This window comes from Coenobita brevimanus, chromosome 5 (genome assembly GCF_032717465.1).
Source record: "Coenobita brevimanus isolate Jiangsu-jjx chromosome 5, ASM3271746v2, whole genome shotgun sequence".
Classification (NCBI taxonomy): domain Eukaryota; kingdom Metazoa; phylum Arthropoda; class Malacostraca; order Decapoda; family Coenobitidae; genus Coenobita; species Coenobita brevimanus.
In genome coordinates, this window is record NC_136958.1 from 35,217,442 (window position 1) to 35,228,365 (window position 10,924).

Consider the following 10,924-nt stretch of genomic DNA (forward strand, 5'->3'; position numbering starts at 1 on the left):
CCTTTAGGTGTGCAGTACACAAGATCAGCTGAGGCAAACACTGGCTCCTTAATGTTCACTGTCTTTATTTTCCAAGTAATTCCACTTAATGCTTTCCAACTTCACTGTTCTCACAAGCACTGGAGCTATGCACACTTTACTAACTGCTACTACACTTAACACTTAACACTTCACAGTTATTACACTTAATGCTTGACACTTCACTGTTTTCTCAAGTTCCAATGATATACAAACTTCAATAACCCATCACTGTTTGCCACTGTTTTCACAAGAACCAAAACTATACAATCTTCACTGACACTGACACTGCACTACACTCAAACTGACTTGACACCGGCTGCACTTCACTTAAACTGAACTGAAAACAGACTGAACTTGTTCTAATCTCTTATCCATCCTTATATAAACTTGCATTACTCTCGAAACTTCTACATTTTTCCACATTTCTGGTGTATTCTAGAGAAAGAACACAGTTACCAACTCGGAGACAGCCCAAAACATGCCAGTGTTGTTTTACATTACATAACACTCTAAATCATTTACCATATGAACTTAAATTACATAATTTAACAAGCAATCGCTTAAATAAAACATTATTGAGAAAAAGAGCACAAAAATTAATGCACAACTTAGGAAAAAACTAAGCTTACAAACAGCAGGCAAACTGGCAACTCTGACTCGTACCGATACGGGAACTACTGTAAACGAAGCGCCGAGAAACTTCTCGAGCACCTAACTGGCAAATCTCGCTTCTTAACACTACTCCCTCCCTAGTTCTTTGTCGTCCTGACAAAACCACACAGTATATACAAACATAAACCTTAATCCTAATAAAAGAACTAACTATACACAAAATAATCCTTCAACTTATCAGGTGTTCTTCTGTGCCGCTTCCGACAATGTCCTTGCTCCTCCATACAGTCCACTCCTCCAGGAAGGTCTTGATCCTCTTCTTGGTTCGCTTCTTCTCTTGGGGAACTGTCACCATTCTCTTGCACTTCAGTTCCTTGGTCCTCCTCAGCATCCTCGGCTGTGGGTGAGCACAATTCCTCAGAGACGTCCCAGCTGTACTGTCCTGGCCCATGGTACTGCCACAGACAATTCACATGTACCACCTTTGGGCAAGACTTCCTGCCTCCCTGAATCCTGTACATTACATCTGATAGGTGATCCAGCACAGTGTAAGACTCGTCCCATGGGCTTTGCAGCTTCGGTGATTTTTCCCTTCTTTTGCTGAGGATTGTATAACCAAACTTGGTCACCATCCTCGAAGCTCACCTCACTTGTCTTGACATCATACTTGCACTTCATCACCTCTCCTGAAAACTTGAGGGCTCCTCGCACTTGATTATGTACCTCAGCCATCATTTCCTGAATGCATTTTGCAAAGCTGGTGGTGTCTGTAGGCAGCTCTTCACCAGGTGGTCTCCCCATTAACAAGTCAAGAGATAAGCGTAACTCGTGGCCCAACATCAGTTTTGCAGGAGTGTAGCCAGTAGACTCATGGGATGCAGACCGATATGCCATCAGCAACACAGGTAATTTCTGGTTCCAATCTATTTGTCCATCAATGCAGTACTTGGCCAGTTCTAGTCCCAGGGTCCAGTTGATTTTCTTCACCACCCAATCGGACTGTGGCCTTAGGGGAGTTGTTTTGGTCTTCTTGATCCCCAATAACTTGCATCACTCACGGAACACAGCAGAATCGAAGTTTCTACCCTGATCTAAATGTAGCTCTTGTGGCATCCCAAAACGACAGAAAAACTGATCAACCAACACCTGAGCAACAGTCGCAGCCTCTTGATCAGGGACAGCAAAGGCTTCTGGCCACTAAGTGAAGTAGTCCATGGCGACACATATTTACCAGTTTCCTCTTTCAGTGAGTGGCAGAGGTCCAGCAATGTCTACCGCGACTATTTGCATCAGTGCACCCACTTGGTATAGCTGGAGAGGGGCGCAACCACGTTTCTTGGGTCCCTTCTTGGTGCAGCACACATCACAGGCCGACACTTCTCTTCAACATCCTGACACATGCCAATCCAGTAGAACCTCTGTCGCAGCCGGCGTTGAGTTTTTTTCACTCCAGGTGCCCATTAGTGATCTGGTTATGGGACTCATCCAAGATCTCAGACCTCATCTTCTTCGGAACACCAATTGCCAATGCTTGTTGAGGCCAATGGGTGTCTCCCACTGATGCTCCAGTAATCCATTGCAACGAAGAAGGTCCCACTGACTCCAGTAGCTCTTGGTCACAGGGCTTAACCTGAAAACTTCTTCCCAAGATGGTCGCACTGTATTCCGCTGCAGCCACTCCAGCACTGGTTGTAAAACTGCATCCTCAACCTGCATCCTCTTCAGGTCTTCATCTGATGCTGGCCCTGCCATAACAGTATGGCGGCATTTTTGCCTATGATTGCCATTCTTACTACACTCCTTGCCGTCTGTTCTTCTGTCTTCTTGCACACTATTCATCAAGGTTCTCCTGCATTTCTTCAGTGGTGGGTCTTCTGCAGCCTTCTTCTTATCATCCCAACCATTCTGATCCACAAGTAACTCAAACTGTGCACGGTAAACTTCCCAAGATACTCTACCATCAATTCTTGAGGTTTCATTTTAATTGGACCCCCATTATAGCCATGCACTTCACTGGTTTAGAGCCTAAAAACTGTGGCATCATAATTAAATCCAGGACTTAAAACTTCTGCATTCTGTTTATTCAACCCCGTAATGCTGCCTTTAGATGCCTGAGATCCGACATGTTCACCATACACTGTCCTTTCCTTTTATATGCCCTCTGTACACTAACCTGAGGCTCAGCAGTGCAATATTTCTCTACAGCCTCAATTATCTCACCGATTATCTTCACATGGTCAACCACATGCTTTGGCTGGCTATCTACATGCTGTCTGCACTCCATCACTATTCCCTCACTAATCTTCAGCTGGTTGTCCACATGCTGTTTGCACTCTGCCACTATTTACTCACTAACTGACTTCAACTGGTCATCTACATTCTGTTTACACTCTCTCACATTATTGCTTACCTCATACTTCTGCTGCTCTAGCTTAGCATCTACTTCCTCCTTAAGCTGTTGCTATTCTTCGTTCCCTCCCCCATGAATGCACCTAGCCATTCTTGCACCCTCAGTTGCACCCTCCCCCATTGCCCCCGTAATGCCTCCCGAAGCTGTTCATATCGTTCTTTCTGGTCTTCGTTCTGTGCCTGCAATTGCTTTATGATTTCTTTCTTCTGTGCCTGTAACTGTTCTTCAAACTTTTTCTGTCCTTCACTTTGTGCTTGTAATTATTCTTGGAGTTTTTCACTCTGTGCTTTTAACTGTTCATTGTGTTCTTCACGTTGTGCCTGTATTAGCTTCACAATTGTCACCAGAGAAAATTCCTCCTCCTGCCCAGCTGGAGACTTTGTCATCACACCTTCTGCTTCCATGTCAGAAGTTGGACTCACTGCAGCACTGAAGTTATCCCACACTCCTGACACCAGTGTTACATCCCAGTCCCCACACTGCCACAGGCTCCAACAGCAGTAGTACAGTATAGGAAGGATGTTGCCCAGAGAGTTGTTCTCCTTATGGACAGCCTTTAGGTGTGCAGTACACAAGATCAGCTGAGGCAAAAAATAAACACTGGCTCCTTAATGTTCACTGTCTTTATTTTCCAAGTAATTCCACTTAATGCCTTCTAACTTCACTGTTCTCACAAGCACTGGAGCTATACACACTTTACTAACTGCTACTACACTTAACACTTAACACTTCACAGTTATTACACTTAATGCTTGACACTTCACTGTTTTCTCAAGTTCCAATGATATACAAACTTCAATAACCCATCACTGTTTGCCACTGTTTTCACAAGAACCAAAACTATACAATCTTCACTGACACTGACACTGCACTACACTCAAACTGACTTGACACCGGCTGCACTTCACTTAAACTGAACTGAAAACAGACTGAACTTGTTCTAATCTCTTATCCATCCTTATATAAACTTGCATTACTCTCGAAACTTCTACATTTTTCCACATTTCTGGTGTATTCTAGAGAAAGAACACAGTTACCAACTCGGAGACAGCCCAAAACATGCCAGTGTTGTTTTACATTACATAACACTCTAAATTATTAACCATATGAACTTAAATTACATAATTTAACAAGCAATCATTTAAGTATAACATTATTGAGAAAAAAAACACAAAAATTAATGCATAACTTACGAAACAACTAAGCTTACAAACAGCAGGCAAACTGGCAACTCTGACTCGTACCAATACGGGAACTACTGTACATGAAACACCGAGAAACTTCTCGAGCACCTAACTGGCAAATCTCGCTTCTTAACAAAATGTTAATAAAAGGCAGATAGGGCCACTCCTAGAAATGCTCCTCCCATCTAAACATAGTTCTTCAGACATTTTTTTTTTTGTCACCCACGTTTATAATTTGTGTGTGTGTGTGTGTGTGTGTGTGTGTGTGTGTGTGTGTGTGTGTGTGTGTGTGTGTTTTTCCAAAATATCTCAAAAAGCTGTGGAAGAATTTTTATCAAACTTTAAGGAATTAGCAACTATGTGAATGTGCAGAAGTTTATTACTTTGAGCAGGAGTTGATCAAAAACGACTGAATGCCACCTCCCATATATCATTTAACCCTTTAACCACGGGAAGTCACTTGCATGACACTCGGGCACAAGGGATCATACTGCGGGGCATCACTTTTGTGATTTCGTGTTGTTTTGAATTCGCCCAGGCTTTCAAGTGGTGGCTTGTATCATCTATCAGTACTACCAGTGTCCAGCTATAGTCAGTGCTGCTAATGTCATCTGTACTCCCATCCATTGTTGACAATATAGCCATTTTTCCCCTGTCCTTGACTCCCCTCCTTACCTCCCCTCCATTACCCTCTCCTCCTGCCTGCCCAGCTGTGCTGTGCTACGCAAATCCTGGATGGATTTTTCTACTCATTTGATCCATTGAAATGTGCCCTATGCCCTATTCTTATACAAAATAATATATATAAAAGAAAGAGAAAAGATAATTGATACTGCCATGCATCTGGAATGGGCTAATTATCACCTGGCAAAACCCCACATGCACTCATTCGCTAATTTTCCCTGAGTGCTTCCCCTTGAAATATGCCGTATGACCTATTCTTGTAATAAAAATATATATATGAAAGGAAGGGAGAAGCCTAAGTGATATTTACATTCACCTGGACCTACCTAATTTATTTTGTATTGTCTAGATCTCCTGCTGATCATTTCATAGCATATAAATTAGCAGCTGTCACCACACTGACATTGTCAACGCTTCCCTGCCCGTAAACGCCACATCATTCAGTTTACTGTCGTCTTTCAAGATGAAACCATGTCTGTTTCGCACCCGTCCACTTCCGCCACTTCTGAGCCCACTGCAAAGGGCCCTGTGACCTCTACCTGTACTAAACCTCGTGTGGGACGGGGTAAAGGGCTAAGTGACTCTGCCCTGGAAAGTGAACTGGCTAATTTATCAATGATGATGATGGACAGCGACTATGATCTTTCTGGTGACTCGTGGGATGAGGCAGTGGAGGAAATGGTGACAGAAACCCCTAGTATGAGTGCTTTTGTGTCCCAAGTTCGTCCTAGCTCCAAGGGAAAGGAGCCTTTAGTGCAGCATGGGAAGGAATTTGGGAAGGGAGTGAGTGCGTTTATGAATAATAAATGACAGCTCCGCCTCAGAATGCCAGTAGGGAACAAGTGCGGGTGGAAAGCTCGTACGCGCTTGTAATTTACATTGCTTTCACAGTGGGTTTTTTTTTTTGGAATATAGATTCCAAACTACTTGAAATTCATAGAATAGTGTTTGTAGTGATAATATCAGTCAGAGCGCGATTATCCACGCAAGATGGGCACAGCGCACTCCCGACATCCCTGAGGTTAAGGGGTTAATATGGATTGGCTTTTTGTGCGACGCGGTGACTGAATTCCGTAAAGCTTTGCTTTTTTTTTTTTTTCCAAACTCAGTTTGTAAGGAGCTTGTACTATAGCCAACGACATATATTGGTGAGCGCTTAACATTCAGCCCTGAATGCTTTTCCTTCATTTGTATTCAGTATTCTTTTCCTCTTCTGTAACACTTTGTAATACTCATTCAGTTCTTTCCTTTGCCTTACCAGAGCTCAAGCTATATTTTTTCAACAAATTTTTATAATACCCCATAGCAGGTTTGACATATTGCTACCAGAACACCATTCTGCCTCATACATAGTCCAGGTAGATTATCATTGTATAAAATATCGTTTTATCAAGTAAAAATCTTTGTCCATAACTTAGAACACACACACACACACACACACACTGTGCTTTAGATAGCTTTACGAGGCCTGTTCAGAAAGTATTAGGCTCTAAAAAATAAATAGCTAACCTGTTGAGCTAGGACACTAATCCCCGTAAATGTAAGCCCCTTCTGACTTTACACATGTAGCCCAGAGTTCTTTCCACTGCCTGAAACATTTTCCAAAGTTGGTTTTCGGTATCTCCTGCAGGTGCTTCGTCGCATTCACCATGATCTCTTCTCTCCGATGAATGTTGCACAAGACATGTTGGAGTGTGGAAATCGCGTCCAGACTTTCTGAAGACTGTTACAACTGGAGATGAGAGTTGGATGTATGGATACAACCCAGAAACCAAAGCACAGTCGTCCCAGGGGGAGCATCCTGGGTTACTTCGGTCAAAAAAAGCACGACAGGTCTGCAGCAAAATGGAATGCATGTTAATTTTTCGACTACCGTGGTGTTGTGCACCATGAATACGCACCAGAAGGTCAGATTGTCAACATACATTACTACCTCGACGTTTTCCGTCGCCTTAGTGACGCAGTTGGGCGGAAATGACCAGACCATTAGAAAGCAGCAAGTTGGAAGTTGCACCATGACAATGCCCCTGCCCATTCTTCTCAACTGATTCAGGAATTTTTTGGCCAAGTACCCCGCAGGTCCGGCAGGCTCCCTACCCACCAGACATGGCTCCCCAAGCTCAAAACTCCGAAGGGTTCCCGATTTGAGACGAGAGAAGAGATCATGACGAATGCGACGAAGCATCTGCAAGGGATAGCGAAAACCGGCTTTGGAAAATGTTTCAAGCCGTGGGAAGAATACTGGGCTACGAGTGGCAAGTCAGACTCAGAAGGAACCTACTTTGAGGGGGATTAGTGTCCTAGCTCAACAGGTTAGCTATTAATTTGTTTTATTAGATTTTTAAAAATGCTACGAAAACGAAAGATCAAAAGTACATCCATCAGTTCAGTGAGACCCTTCTTGATTTTCCTTGAGGGACATTAGACGAGTTAATTCAACTTACGGAAACTTTTCTTAGCGAAATGGTTAAGAGCGAGAATGATAATTCCCATACTACGTGATGTCATTTTCTTTTTTTTTTTTACTATATTCTAGCAGCTGTAGGACAATATTATTCAAATTAACGGAGATTCAGGCTAAGTGATTTTATCGTTAACCTTAATATAAAATTTTGCTAATTTTCTGAAACATGGCTAAACTCAAGCAAATTCAGGATTTTAATGGCCGGCTTTAGCGCCTCCACGAGCACTTTGTTTCGCTGGCTTCTCATTCACCTCTCTCTCTCTCTCTCTCTCTCTCTCTCTCTCTCTCTCTCTCTCTCTCTCTCTCTCTCTCTCTCTCTCTCTCTCTCTCTCTCTCTCTCAGCGCCAAAGAAAAATACATTTTCATCTTTACTCTCCCGACTCCACTTAAGAGGAAATGAAATTGTTCTTCGTAACAGACATCAGATCCGCTAAATAATATTACACGGTAAAAAGTTTCAACGACTCCTAACCGAACCTCCCGATCCCCCTCCCCACTTTCTTTCTCTGTCCTTTCCCCTCATTTCACCTCCCACTTCTCATCATCCCCACCCACTCCTCACTCCTGCCACCCTCCCCATCCATCGTTCAACCCACAGTGGCCCTGGATCCGAGTTTGTCTGATTGGTGTATGCTGGGAAGCTGCTTCACTGAAAGTCCAAGCTTCAGATATGTCAGTGTAAATAATAGAGATGGATGGTGTGGCTCCTACCCGAAAAGACGCAAAATCTCTGCAGTCACGATGTGACGAGATGTCAGTGTTTACCTCAGCGTTTGGATCTCTTCTCAATTAGCTGATCTATTTAGTGGACAGCCTATATCTTTTATATGCAAATAATCTTGAACACCTATGCACTACACCTTACCTGTGTCTTTGACTTGCTAGTAGAGTTTCAACACACTTTACCTCTTGTATTCCAGCTTAACTTTTTCTTACTTTATTCATCCTTTTCCATGTTAATCTCTTCTGATCTCATTTTTGTTTCATTAATCTGTCATCCGGTAAGGCATTATAACCTTTCTAAAAGGCTGCGTTTGTGGCATTATATATATATATATATATATATATATATATATATATATATATATATATATATATATATATATATATATATATATATATATAACACAATATAATATGAAGTCCTGAGGCAGTATTTCCTTGACTTTGCAAGATTTCTTTTCTTTGGTTAGGGAAGCTGTCGTAACAGACATGGAATCAGACTATTCTTTCCTCTTATCTCTTATTAATGCCAGAAAGCTTCTGCATAATCATACTTGTTCCGAAGTTGTCCATAACAAAAAAGTGGATTTAAAAACGTACCATCATCATATAACACCAAAGAACGTGCACTTTATATTTCTGCTCAGTCTGAAACCATGATAAATCTTTTTTGTTCCCTTCCAAAGTACCTTCCACTGTTACAAGTGCAATGGCTACGAAACAAGTACTCCCCGTGAAAACTGGCGTTGCTTGAGAGACGCCGTTGGCCGTGGGGAGGTGGGAGTCACAGATATTCCTTGAAAGTTCATTTTCCATGTAAATGGCAAGGAGTGGGTGCAACGGGCTGGAATGGTGGTGGATGGTTGAGTGGAATGCGGGTAAAGCGCCCTGCATAAAGTAGGCCTAGTCGAAATGGAAATAATACTAATAAATAAAAAGACGCAGCACTGATGAAGTGCAACACGCGGTAACACCAACTGGCCTGAGGGCTAAATATCTGGCTTTGCCGTGTGACCTTAACTTTCGACTGCTTACAAGAGCGAATTCCTTCATCCATACCAAAACCCTTAACGTTTCCACCATGTCTGGTTGAAATCGGATCAATAACTTTTTCAGTTGACTTTGCTCAGTGTCCTTGACCTTGGACATTTCCATGTGACCTTGGCCTTTGATTTATTGTTTTCAACATTGATTCAATTTATTATTGCCTTAAACTAAGCTGAACAGGATAAAAACTTTAAAGTTGACATTGCCATATGACCATGACCTTTTTCAGTTGTTCTTAAACACAATAGGTCCACCTGCTAGGCGATTCTCAGTCAGCCCACGAAGTTTGATCCAAATCAGATTGAAACTGTTGTGTTTATTACGTTCACACTCAGACACACAAGTCGAAATTTGACCTTGCCCCGTGACCTTGATATATGACTGATTGTTCTCAAACCTGAATCTTTTCGTTCATTCCTCAGCCTTCACTCTGGCAGCAAGTTTGTCTGAAATCATATTAAAACTGAGTTGACATTGTCCCATTACCTTGGCCCTTGACTTCTCCCTGTAGCGTTGATCATTTAAGTGATTGTTCTAAAAAAAAAAAAAAAATCGTTTTATGCTTTCCTTCACCTGGACCTTCCTAGAAAGTCTGGTCTACGTTGGAAAAAATCTGCAAAAGATGACCTTGCCATGTGACGTTTCCTTTTGCCTCGCTATTCTCAAATAAAAATGGGTTTACCAATTACCTTGCCATCCACCCTTCTACAAGGTTTGATTAAAAGCAGATAAAACTCTTTTGAGTTACTTTGCTCACACACACACACACACACACACACACACACACAGACTGAGGGAGTCAATCGAGGCAGACGTGCGACATCGGAGCTCCGTACCGAACCAACACGGCCAGTGGCATTACCTAAATTAGTATCTTTGTATGAGTCAAGCTCTGTACCAGGTTAGACTAAATGATTTTTCATTATTAAAAGAAAAAAAAATAATAAGTTTAAACAAGACTTGTTCAAACAAAAAAGAGAACCAAGACGAAAGAATGCGCTGAGTCAGCTGAGGTTTGTTTAGACTACAGCTGCACGGGGAATGTAAGTATATACTCTGTTCTTTTAGTATTGCAAAATGGATACATACTTTAGTAAAGCAAATTTGGAAAAGAAAAGGGATAAAAGTAAAAAGCAAAATGATGATTTCTACCAAGAACTGGTTGAAGTGGAGACTCACAATAGACTTGTTGAACGTGTAAACAAACTAGAAATGGCTTTCAAAAATGAAATTGATGAAATAAAGAAGCAGATGCACTTGCAAAAGGAACAAATAGAAAAACTAGGAAGGGAGGCCAACAAGAAAGACACAACCATCAGTGAACTAACAGTGGAACTGAGTACACTTAGGAAGAAAATGAGTGAAATGGCAAGTACAGTAGTCAATCACGAGAGTGTTATGGAAGAGTTCAAAAATGACACAGAGACAATTAGGCAAGTAAGCAGTCTTATAGACCAGAGCAGTGATACTGAGGAGAAAATAACTCAGGTGAATGAAGCTGTGCAAAGTTACAAAAATGATGTGGAAACCACGTATGCTGAAATGGTGACAGTAAAGAAAGACTTAGAAACAAGGGTGGAGGAAAAAAGCATTAAACAGGAAGTGAAAAGAATAATCCAAAACAATCCAAAGTTAGTCAGAGATTCAGTAGATATAAACAAATCTATAGTAATCACTGGTATAGAAGAGGAAGAAGTAAAAAACAAGATCAAAAGAGACAAAAAGGAGATGGCAAATGTAATGAGCTTACTGAAAGATGTATCAGAGGAAATCTGTAGT